This window comes from Rhinolophus sinicus, linkage group LG12 (genome assembly GCF_036562045.2).
Source record: "Rhinolophus sinicus isolate RSC01 linkage group LG12, ASM3656204v1, whole genome shotgun sequence".
Taxonomy (NCBI): domain Eukaryota; kingdom Metazoa; phylum Chordata; class Mammalia; order Chiroptera; family Rhinolophidae; genus Rhinolophus; species Rhinolophus sinicus.
Genome location: NC_133761.1, coordinates 43,376,448 through 43,389,084, shown reverse-complemented (window position 1 = coordinate 43,389,084; position 12,637 = coordinate 43,376,448).

The following is a 12,637-nucleotide window of genomic DNA, read 5'->3' as shown; positions in this document are numbered from 1 at the left end:
GCGGCAGTCTCATCGATAACTCATGAACTCATGGAGTTCAGTCACCCCCAAAATGTATTAGCGTGGAATTAACCTCCCATCATTTGCAGAATATGAAAGCATTCACGAGACTCTACAAGAGCAAAAAAAGATTTATTGAAAGTCAGACAGAGAGAGAGAGAGAGTTCTATTGGGAACTGGAAAAAGGAGTTTTGCCAGGGCACTCTGATAGAGAGCTGCCAAGCCAGAAGCATAAGAAAAATACTGGCAGGAGGAGTTTGCCAGGGCAGAGTCTGATGGAGACAGCTGCACTGATGAGGAGTGCTAGGGTTTTATATTTTTCCATGCAGGATGTGGGGTGCTGCTCAGCTTGCAGGGGGGCTGCGGTTACAATTGTCTTCTCCTGGGAGCTGTTCTGTTCCCATCTATGATGGATGTCAGCTTGCAGGGGTTTGCTGTTGCAACTGGGAATTATTTTGTTCCCATCTTGATGGGTGTTTGTTAGTTTGCAAGGGGTTGCCATTGTGATTGGGAGCTGTTCTGTTCTCACTTATGATGGACGTAAGGTGCTAGTCAGCTTGCAGGTGCAATGCTAGCCAGGAGATTCAGAGCCAAGCAGTTAATTTTTAAGCTCATTCCTGCTAACTCACAAGCTCACTCCTGTTAACTCTTTACTTGTCTCATCACAAAATGTTTTCCTTGTGAGCCTGTTCTGTCCATGTGGTTCACAGAGAGGAAAGTACTCGTGTTCTGAAATCTCCTCTGGTGGACACAGTTAATGTCACGTCTCCATAAGGCTGCTCCTGGGGAAGAAAGGGTCACCATTTAGCCAGTCTGAGATGTGGATCCAAATATCAGTTGAGGATTCTTTCTCCAATTATATGTGTGTATTAGTAGGGGGAGTAATTGTTTCATTTCCTAGTTTCTTTCTTTGAAAATGAGAATGAAAGCAGATGAGTGCCTTTTAGACTATCAGATTTCACGGGTGTTGGTAAAAATTTTAGAAAAAATAAGAGGATCAGATATATAGCATTATACTTACATTTTATTTTGCCAAATAAATTTATTTTTTAAAAAGACTTTCACCAACTTCCTTCACTACTATTTCATAAAGAAAAGCCCTTTAACCTCAAAAATAATAAAGACATGGTAGTAGAATAAAGGGCACTCCCTTAAATGAAATGAATTTTTGTTTTTGAAAAACTCATTACTTTATTCTGTGTGTGTGTGTGTGTGTGTTTTCTCATTGTCCCTTGACCCAGTGAAATATCCATGGTAGGTTGGACCAGTCTCCGAGTAGGCTTTTAGGGATCAACTAACAAGACAGTCTCTGAGCCCAGGAGGCCAGAGAGCTCCCCTACGTGCAGTACAGAGTTTTGGAACAATAAATCCATGAAAATAATTAGGGTTTATGTTATTAAACTGCTGGCCTATTTTTCAGGTATAAACCTGTTCATAAGGTTTTGAACTCGGCATTTGGGCTTTCAGAGGACGAAACCAGAACTGAGCTGGGAATTAGAACTAAACTACTGCCAGTCACAGCGGCACCCACCACATGTTTCTGAGTTGCCGCCATTCGGGCCCATGGTAGGGATGCCCTCCCAACCCCTTTGAAGCTAGGTGTGGCCATGTGACTTGCTTTGTCAGTGGACTGTGAGCAGAGGTGATATGCGTCATGTGTGTGGAAGCGTTAGAAGCCAGTGACTTTTCCCCGTGATACCACTCTGATGCGTATCTGGAGATGGAGCTTGTCAGTCTCGACAAAGAAGTGATCCCTGAGTAGCTCTGTGACAGCAGTACCCCGTGTAAACAACCACAGAACATGTAGCATGAGCAAGAAAAAAAGAAAGAACTTCCGTGAATTAAGCTAGTGAGATTTGGATGTCATTTGTGGCCACAGGACAGGCCATCTCATCCTAACTAGTACCACAGTGCTCCCAGTTCTGGGGGCCTATTGCCTAAATGGCACCACGACATCTCAGATCACAAGTTTGGGACTAAGCACTGTCTTCAGACTGTCACCAGTGACTCCCACATTCTCCAGTTGTGTGGATTCCCCCCAAATGCTACCTGAGCTTGTTCTAATGCTCAGCAAGGCATTCCTCTGGGAAAGCAAGCTAAGTCTCAGTAGCAGCGAGAGCACCTAAGACTGGTCTCAACCCTGAGAAGGGGCACTTCCACAGGGTGGAGTTTCCCAGGGGCTCCGTGCGATGGGTTGAAATGAGAAGCTTTATGAACTTCCAATCTGGCATCACAGCACTTTATGAAACTTCAAGTGACTCTTCTGAAAAGGGAGGACCCTTCTTTCTTTCATCCAACCTGCATCCTGGATGATGGATACGGTGGCTGGAGCTCTAGGAGATACATTGGACCACAAAGACAAGAGCCACAGCCTAGGAATGGCAAGGCAGAGAAGTGGGGTTCGTCTGGCTCCCTGACCACGTCCTGGAAATGCCATATCACTCCTGGGCTGCCTTCCTTTAGAGTACCTTTAGGTGACAGAGGAAAAACTGTTATCTTGTTTATGCTACTATTAGCCTGTATTTTCCTTGTATGAGGCCAGATCTAAATCTATTATAGACCATAAGTTTTTTAAAACTGTATGAAAAATACTGTGTATCTCATTCTTTTTAAATTTCTGTTTTTAGGATTTTTATACTTAAAAAAATAATGTATATGACTTATTTTAAAAGAAATATGAATTTATTAAGGAGATGTAGTCTTTTTATTAGTGGGTAAACAATCAAAGCATGCCCACTGGTATGGAAAATGGGGCATGGGGAAGCACCTGGTTTCCAGACTGTTCTCCTTCAGCCGTCTGAGGCTCAGCTCTCTCTGTTGCACAGGGGTGGGGGAGGATGGCTAAGTGCCATTTGCTTTGATCGTCTTGGCAGGATTTTGAGGACTTTTGTTACCCATACCTCTTCTCAGTGGGTTGGCATATCAATGTCTCTGGCCTGAAACCTCCAAGGATGGGATTCTCACTTCCCCTTCTTCAGAGCAGAAAGCGAAAAAAGCCACTTCTTCCCGTGCTCTGACTCCTTATGCTTCCGTGAGTCCTTATGCTTCCTCAAAGACTGGTTAGTCGTTAAACTTCAACCGGCCTTCAAGACACCCAGAGTCTGAACTGAAGTGTGTATAGTATATATATGTGCTACATAAGGAAACTTAGAGGTTGGGAAATGTCCCAAGTTAATAAAACCTTGAGGCAACATTAAGCAATTTCCTGTTTTAATCCATTAGGACCAACTTGGCCTCTAGGCTCTCAACCCTTCAATATATAATTCGACTGGCAATTACACCTTCACAAGGACCACAGAGGTGGGAGGCTGGTGGAGAGGATGAGAAGAGGAAGGGACAGTGTGACAGTCCTGGAAATCTGCAGTGTAGATGAAGTCCTGGGGGGGGGGGGCGGGGGGAGACTACAGACCTGGGAACGATCACTGGGAGCAGCTTGCAATTTCACTGAAGATGTTCCCGGGGTCACCTTCCACCACCAGCCACTGGGATCTGCTAGAGATTGACAGTCGGCTTTATACCCGCCCTGGATGACATGGGACTACCAAATCAACAGCTGCCCACCCTCCGTAAGAACTGACTATCAATTCTACACCAAGTAGACATTTTAAAAATATATTTGTGTAAAAGATTCCTTCCATTCATACACGTATGCAGAACTGACTCCAATGACATAATTTATTTGGCATGCTTGGCATGCAGTAGCTATCAATCATTGCTTGTTTCTACCTTCCCTTTGCCTCTTCTGCTGTTATTCATGTCACTTCCCCCACCAAGAAATGAGATGGTCCAGGAGAAGTTGACATGAAGTGTTATAAAGAGACTTTACCGTCATCAGCAAGACATCTCAACCCATTCATTCTTCAAAGGGAGGCATCCCTAAAAATCAGAAGCATCCGTTGTCTGTAAGTGACTTACCAGGAAATGACACTCAATGAGCTAGCAGTCTTGGAAGACTGTTGCTAGATTTCACTGCTGCTGTTTTTAGAAAGAGGCTTTGCTTCATCCCTGTAGCATCTGCCAGAGCCACTCGAGGGCCCTGAGCACCTGCTAAAGCCGTGAACAAAGTCCATGCTCACTGACAGTCCCAGCTGCTCTGGCCCAAGCCCAAGGCCAGGAGCTCATCTGACTGGTTTCCTCCTGGGCCCGGGAAACAGCAAAGCAGCACACCATGGTCAAACCACAGACCTTCCCAGGAGACGCCGACTAAAGCACTTGACCCACCGAGAAGGCTTTGTCCTAATCCAGACAAAGTCTTCCTGCTCATAAAAAGCTGACTGCGAATCTCCCATGATTTGTGAGAGCCTGTGGTTCCCGAAGCAATGCCTTTGCATGGCAGGAGTGTGCACCGCCATCCACACCCACTCACATCCATGAATCCATGGGCTCGCCCTTTTTACTGTTGCCGTCAACCAGCCAACACATATGTAATTAGCACCCAGTGCCAGGCTCTGTCAAGGACATAAAATTAACCAGCTGCCAGGGGAGGGGCACAGGAATAGGGATGAACCAGCAAAGCACAGGGGAAATTTGGGGCAGTGAAATACTCTGTGACACTGTAATGGTGGGCATTCGTCAAAAGCACCAAGAGTGAGCCCTACTGTAAACTCTGGACTTGGTTAATAACAATGTATGAACATTGGCTCACCAATTACGACAAATGTACACACGAATGCAAGATGGTAATAGTAGGGGAAGCTTATGTATGTGGGGAGGTATATGGGAACTCTATACTTTCTGTTCAACTTTCCTGCAAACCTAAAACTGCTCTAAAAAATGAAATTCATTAATTTAAGATATTTTAACAGGCTGCTTGGCTAGCGCAGATTGACCCACACAAGCCAAACAGGACTTGGGGAAGACAGTGGACAAGTAGGTATGCAGCAACGCAGTGCAGACACCGAGTGCAGTCTTTCTTCCACAGCTTGCAAGTCTTTGCATCTTACATTCTGGGACTATATACATTACAGCAGTGAGGACCAGCTAAGAATGAGCCTATAACTTGACTGGAGAGCTGTCAAGCACTGTTAAATCAGGATGTCAGTGGGGGGAATGGAGAGGAGGAAACGAGGGCCCTGAGAGGGAGGCACAGGGCCACTCAGGGAAGGGGACCGTCCTGTGCCACGCATGTCCGAGAAGCTGAGGTTCACGCCCTGCGAAGGATGGTGCTGTCAGCTAAGGAACCGAGCTGCGTCCTTGAGCATGAGCCAGATGCCCTGACAGATGGCAAGAAGCCGCTCCTCCAGGCACCCAGCCATCTGAGCGGCTGGCAGAAGGAGCCAGGCTCCCTGAGCCCAGCTGGTAATCTTCTCATAGCCCAGGGCTTAAGGAGAGGTAGCCCTTTGCATGTGCTCTCTCCAAGCAAGTCTGGTTGACACCTGACTGTTTATAGCAAGAAAGAGGCGGGGACAGACAGACAGACAAGGGGCTACGGAGCGAGTTGAGATGATAATCAACAATAGCTGACATTTCTGTCCCTGGGGTTCCAGAATATTTTCTCATCGTTTAGAGCTTTCGATGCTTACAACAATCCTATGAGAACCAATTTTACTTTAAAAAGAAAAAGAAAGAAATTGTGGCGCAGAGAGTTATCCACAGCTTTGGTTAATAAATGGCGGTGTGTCCACAAGTCCTGGGTTGCCTAAAACACTTTCAGCAGCTACGTAAGGTGCAGGTTCTGTCTGCGGGGGTCTTAGCTCTTCGGAGATATACAGGGACACATTTTTCTAAAAAAAAAAGAAAAGAAAAAGAAAAAAAGAAAAGTGAGTTAGAAGTTCAGGGGAGTCAGAAAAGCACGGTGGGCTCAGGTGGCTGGGGAATTCCTCCGAGAAGAGGGGAGAGTCGGGGGAGGGCTTGCCGGGCCCGGGCGGAGGGGGCGGAGCTCGGCTCCAGAAGGACCGCCCACCTGGAGCTGAGCTCATCTCGGTGAGGGTTCCGAAGTCTATGTAGAGACGGAGGTTAAGGCCAGATTATGAAGGACCTTGAATACCAGGCCGAGGACTTTTGATTTTTTTCTCCCCTGTGGGCAAGAAGGAGGCATTCAAGACTTTGCAGCAAAGACTGATCTATCTGTACAAAGCAGATCTGGAGAAGGATGGACCTGCGCGGAAAAGCGAGGCAGCAGGAAAAGAAGCACAGGCAGGAAGGGCCAAAGTCAGGCAGATGGTGGGGATGGAAGGAAAGGATCAAAGTGCACGATTGTGTAAAGAAATACTGGTACCACCGACGTTAAGTTTCAGACGGAGGTGAGCGTGGTTGGAAACCCCCAGCAAGTGATGGCAAATGAAGGACAGGGTCTCAGGAAGGAGGTTAAGGGAGAGCTCTCTGTGTAGATAGGATCGTGGGAGCATTACGAGTGGAGAGAGGGTAGAATGAGAACCGAACGCTGAACGTGGACCCCACCACCTCCAAGGAGGGGAATCAGATGGCGGAGCAAGAAAAACAGAGGGAAGAGATGGGAAGAGAAGCAGCACAGAGCGCAGGCATCACTTCCAGGGAGCCCTCCTAATCCGGCTTCCGGCTCCTCTAACCCTAAAGCGGACTTGCCCCCATAGCTAAGCCGCGGCAGTAGATAAGTAGTGGTATCTCATTGCGGTCTTAATTTGCATTTCCCTAATGCCGTATTATGTGGGGCGTCTTTTATATGCTCATTTCCCATCTGTATATTTTCTTTGGTGAGGTGTCTGTTAAAGCCTTTGGCCCAATTTTTAATTGGGTTGTTTGTTTTCTTATTCTTGAGTTTTCCTACTTACATTTTTAACACAACTTTTTTCAATCTCAAAACTTAAAATACGTACAATAAAAGTATCACACATGACAAATCCAAATAGCATACAAGGGAACAAACTAAAATATAAGTGTGCCTGCTCCAAGAACTCTGTCTTCTCCGAGATCTCTGAGTTTTAGCGCTTGCAGTGGTTACCTTCCTTTGGATACCTTGTTATTTTGTTCTTAAACATTTTTAAAGAAAACGTGGGTTGGCAGGTACAAGTGTCTGCACGCATCAAAATACGTTTCAAAATAAATAAAAGGAGAAAGCACTTCTCACAAATGACCACTAGGTGGTAGAGCTCTACTAAAAATGCTACATGAGGTCTGGCCGTCACAATTGCTCCGTCCGATTTTTTTCCTTTAGCTAGACGTTCATGTGAGAAAGACAGAATTTTTCTAGGGTCCTCTCCTGATATTCAGCATCCGCTCCTCCAGGCCCCTTTCTCAGGCTGCCCCGTCGCTATTTCAGAGTGAACACAATGGAGATGAAAGGACCAGCATCTCACCTTCCCCGAGAGGCTTTCAGGGCAGACCTTTCGAAGGAACTGTCACATTCAGTGGGCCCAGACATCTGTGTGCCTCTGCACAAATGCTGGCCTTACCCTCTGCTTCAGACACTGCTCCCACCCTCCCATCCAAGGAAGGTAAAGGGGCTGCCAGTCAGAGACTAGCAGGCATCCCTCGGCCCAGGATGGAGGAAACTTCTGGAAACAGTCTCTGGACTAGTGGAGAGTGAGTTAATTCAAGTCAAAATTTCCAGAATCTCTTTTTGACTTTGGTCTGTGTTCATTGTACACAGTAGATGCTCAATAAAGACCCATTGGTCTGACCTGATCTCAAAACCGTATTTCTAAAATACTTAGGGAGTAACTTTCCATTTATCAGATGTTCCATAAGTTAATAAAAGGGCCTCAGCAGCAGGAAAAGGGTCTTAAAGATGATGCACTAAGAGGATTCTCTACACTTTTCTGTATGACCAAACTATTTCACGATTCGAAAATTTTGAGACCAAAAGCATCAAGCCAGTAAAGGGGAGGGGGGAGATGTTTAAACAAACAAACAAATAAGAACCACCCTTTAATCCAAGAATTTTAGTCCTGGAAATTTATCCTAAGGAAATATGTCAATAGAGGCAAAAACAACAAAAGGAAAAGAAAAAAGTGGAAATGCAAACGTGAATATCCAATGATCAATAGTTAATTACATTCATTTACTACATCATTATAGGGAGAATCGTTTTGACTACAAAAAGTGCAGTCCTGCAGGATAGGTTTACAGGTTTTTAGACATGAACATAAAATAATTTAGGCTCATCGCAGGCAGACAAAGAAGTCACGTTTCCCCAATACAGTACAGCAGCCAAACGCAAGACCCGGAAGTCACCCACAGCGCTGTTTTCTTAACAAGTACTGAGAACTCAGTCTCTCAGCCCCCATGTCACCCAGCGATGCGACGTAGTGTCACGCCACCGTCATCTTTCATTTATTGCTTTTGTGTTTTGCAGCTGCCATAGCAGTAAACTTTATTTTAATAAAATTATGAATTTTTCCTTTACTAATTAAGGTATATTTGTATTTGTTTTGAAGCCATAGCAATATAAATATTCTCCCAACTATGCCACCAAAATAACTTCATTTTGCTTCAATTCTCAGTCTGTAATAAAAAGTCTGTAAACATATAAATGGCCCTCCCGGGCAACAGGAGGAATGGGTTACCCACAGAAGGTTCCAGGTCTTTCTGGCAGTCACAGGAAGGGGCACGCTCCCCCAAGGAGAAAACAAGCCGTTTAGGCCAGTGTTTATATGGGGGAACGAGTGACACTCAAATTCATCCTTTTTTTTAAAGGGGAAATGCTCCTTTTCTAGTTGTTATTCGCATGGATTTTGGCAAGGAAGCTGGGCTTTGGCTGGGGTCCAGAACGTGCAATCCTAGGACCTCCACGGAGAGCAAAGGGCAGCAGAGGCTGATTAAGCCCAGCAGAGAGCTCTGCTTCCTGGCCAGTCAGTCTTCTGAACCCCACAATTCTCACAATGTGAAGGTGGAGGAACAGAAGTCAGCCAGCAATCCTCCGGGGGCCTCTGCACCTGGTCCATTAGGGCAGCGTGCTGGCGTGGGTTGTCTGATCAGATCAGGAACCCAAAAGAGCCATTGAGATCCCAAATCTGTCACTCAAGTCTGTTCGTTTCCCCCTAAAAACCTTTTGCTCTAAAATACAGAGACAGGTATTTAATGTGTGTGGCTCAGTGGGTTCCTTCAGATATATACCATATATAATATATCATATATTATATAATATATGTACAGTTCTTAAATATCTGTGTATGTGTATTTATAAAAAGCTATTTGCTTTAGATAATGAGATTGCCTACCAGAAGCTTTGTGACTGTAATAGAACGAGGAGGAACTGAGTGACATTTTGGTCTCTCAAAAGAGTGCACAATCACGGATCATCTTAAACGCTCATTTAAATGATTAATTTTTCATCTCCACCTGTATCAAAAGTATATATTTTTAAGAAATATATGAAAAAGAAAAGCATGTAGAAAAGTGTGCATATGTATAGTAAGACTATATAAGCTGAGCAGGAGAGTTTTTTTCTAATGCATTAATTTGGAGGAAAATATAAATTCAAAAAAAAATTACTATTGTAACACATTTCCTTAGAAATGCCTAGAAATTTAATACATGAACTATTTAAAATATTACATATTATGTTATATTGATAGTGTTTGCACTATAGAAAGATATATTTACTACAGTACTTTAAAGCTTATTTGAGATGGCAAATTCTTTGCAAATAGGAATCGGAATCCAGGTGCCTGCCTATTCCAGGAAAGAGATTTCTGTATTGAGAAAAAACAAAGGGCCTATGTGCAAATAAATAATCACTCAAGTTAAATTGAAGGGTCAAAGACCAGTTTGGCAGCTGGAACAAAGAAAAATTTGTCATCAAAACTCTTCGGCCCTTCTTTCCTAAAGTAAATTTGGAGCTAATTAGCTTTCAAGACTTTTCCGGGATTTTTTTTCCACAGTGACAAGACAAAGAAACACAGTTAAGATAAAAAACAGATGTTGAAGTTTACTGGTCATTTGTTCATGTACATTACATATTTATATGTCGCTGTTAAAGCTGGGGTTGGGCCAAGGTCCAAACACGTTAGGTGAAATGGCCTTTGTGGGTGTTATTCTGAATGAGACCTGAGAATGTATGTGTCAGCTCCACCTTCCAGCATGGCTGCATTCTTCCTGGGCTGAGATGCATGTCCTACTGTGTTAGACGTGCCCACCACAGTTCCCTTTGGGAGTCCATAAAGCTTTCCAAAAATCACAGGAACCATAGAAATTATATCACGTCTTGCACATTGGCGTTGGGCCTTCCCACATTCATCACGCCATCTCTTTCCTGTCAAATCATGAATCTCGGGTACTCCATATCTGGCTATGAAAATACAAGAAGAGGAAAGCCATACAAACGTCAGTGAAAACCTCATAAAATGAGAGACAGACAGATGAGCAGGATGGCCCTAAGCTCTGTAAGGACCTCTGTCTAATTTCTTTAGGACCCTGAACCCATGTTCATCTTTGGTTACTAAATAATAAAGTTTATACACCATGACAACAAATAAACACATGAGAAGAAAAGGTCTCTGTGCAGCTAAGAGCCCTCCCTGGTCAGTAGTTGATTCAAGATCCCAAAATGCTTGAGAGATCCATGAGGAGTTGTGGAATGGAAAGGTAGAAATAGAATATTTCTAGATGAAGTATGCTTGAATCAATGAATTCGTTTATGAATAAATGTATTTATTAAAGGTTCTAGAATTTTCCTTACTCGAAATTTTAAATGAGGTGCGACTAAAGGCATCATAGGACAACTGTCCTGTGAAATTGTTTGTACCTCCAAATTTATATACAAATAGTTCTTCCCTTTAAAAACCAACTTGACATCTGAGGTTCCTGAGGATAAATATGGATTTTGACCTGCATATCTTGGAGTCATCTAGAAAAGACAGTTTTTCTATTAGTTTCAAAACAACATAATGATTAGATATTTATACCCCTCACAAAGTGATAGCCCCAAAAAGTCCACTACCCATCTGATACTGTACATAGCTGTTAAAATACCATTGACTATATTCCCTATGCCCTACTTTACATCCCGTGACTACATATATTTTTTAAATTATAGTTGATATTCAATATTATTTTACATTAGTTTCAGGTGTGCAGTGCAGCGATAAGGCATTTATATAGTCAATGAAGTGACCCCCCCGATAAGTCCAGTACCCATCTGACACCCTACATAGTCTTTACATTATTGATTATGTTCCCCAAACTGTATTTCACATCCCTGTGACTGTTTTGTGACTACCAGTTTGTCTTTTCTAATCCCTTCATTTTCTCCCCCACCCCACCAAGAATAGACAGTTGTTTTAACTTCTATTGTTTTTTGCCCAGTTCTCTGTCTTCTCGTAGAAATCTATCTAGAGTTGCAAACTTTATGAGATCTGTCTGCAAAAACTAAATTTGGTCTGCTCAGCTGGCACCCATTCTCCTCATAGTCTTCAGGGGAAAAGATTCCATGATTTCCTTCTGTACTTTCTCTAAATGTTGTGGAGAACTCAAGGCATACGCAGGCTTTAGATTATAACTCACCCACATACTAAATTTCTAGCCTGTTGTTCTAAACTCAGGATAGAGAGAGACTGTACTCCCTTTCTTTCGGACAGCCTTTCTGTTCCTGAAGTTTACTCATAAGACCATTCATAGGGTTGGTGGTGGGATTTGGGTGGGTTTACAGGAATGTCATATCTGAAGCCTCACTTCCAAGCAACTATACAGCAGGCATTCCTGTAAAGCCATCCAATGACGTCCTGTCTGTGGAGCGTGTCCCCACCCACTGGGTGGCTAAGCTCCTGGCAGCCCTGCCTGTCCCTGACCCCAGTTCTTTCTTTGAGAATACGGACTGTGTGTGACTGGAACTAAGGTGGTATAATCTCTCTGGGGAACAGGTAAGGTCTGGGAGTTCCTGATGCCTTCTGCTCCCGGGGCTCAGAGTCAGGAATCCAGCTGCTCTTCCACAACTGTCTTCTAATAACTCCCTTTCTTGATTAAAATATGTGCAAATGCTTTCTGCTCTTTGAGCCTGGACTCTCAAAGACTCCATTTCTGCCATTGTATTCAGTGACCCAGTGTTTTGAAACTATTTCATGTACGAAGCAAATAAAAACGAAGAGGAGGCTCCCACATTAAGATTAGAATTGTAATTTAACAATTTTTGAAAGTATGAACATAGCAGCTGCTCCCTCCACCTCCCCTAAAATCAGCCCTCTGCTGCATATATTATTTAATATTATTGTGACATGGCAAGAGATGCACTGTTATTTTTTTTCTGATGAGAAGACTGAGACTGTGAGACAGTCTCTGTATAAACACCTTGGTTTTATTTGTTGAGCTTGTCTCCCATGTGCCTCCCAAATGGAGGTAACTTCTCTGGCCCCTGCATGGAGACTTGGGCAGGCCCTGTGACTTCTCCGCTCACCCTTCCGTTGTTACATCATAAAACCAGCATCGGTTCAGTAGTTTGTAGTGTCCCGTGCAAGATAGTAACAAACCCTTCATGCTGATTCAAAGTCCTCCTGTTCTCCCTCGCTAAGTAACAAGGTCTAGCGACTGCTGCCTTTGGCGAAGAGGGTGTGATAATCTCCTCGTCCTTCCTCACTCGCTCGCTGCAGTTTGGAGCTGCGCCTGGGAGGGGAACGGATTTTACTTGGATTCTGTACTCTGGGCCTGACAGACAATGCAAGCAAACTCCTTCTTCCACGAAACAATTTCAGAAGTTTTCGTTATTACACAATCCCTGAGACTGCGC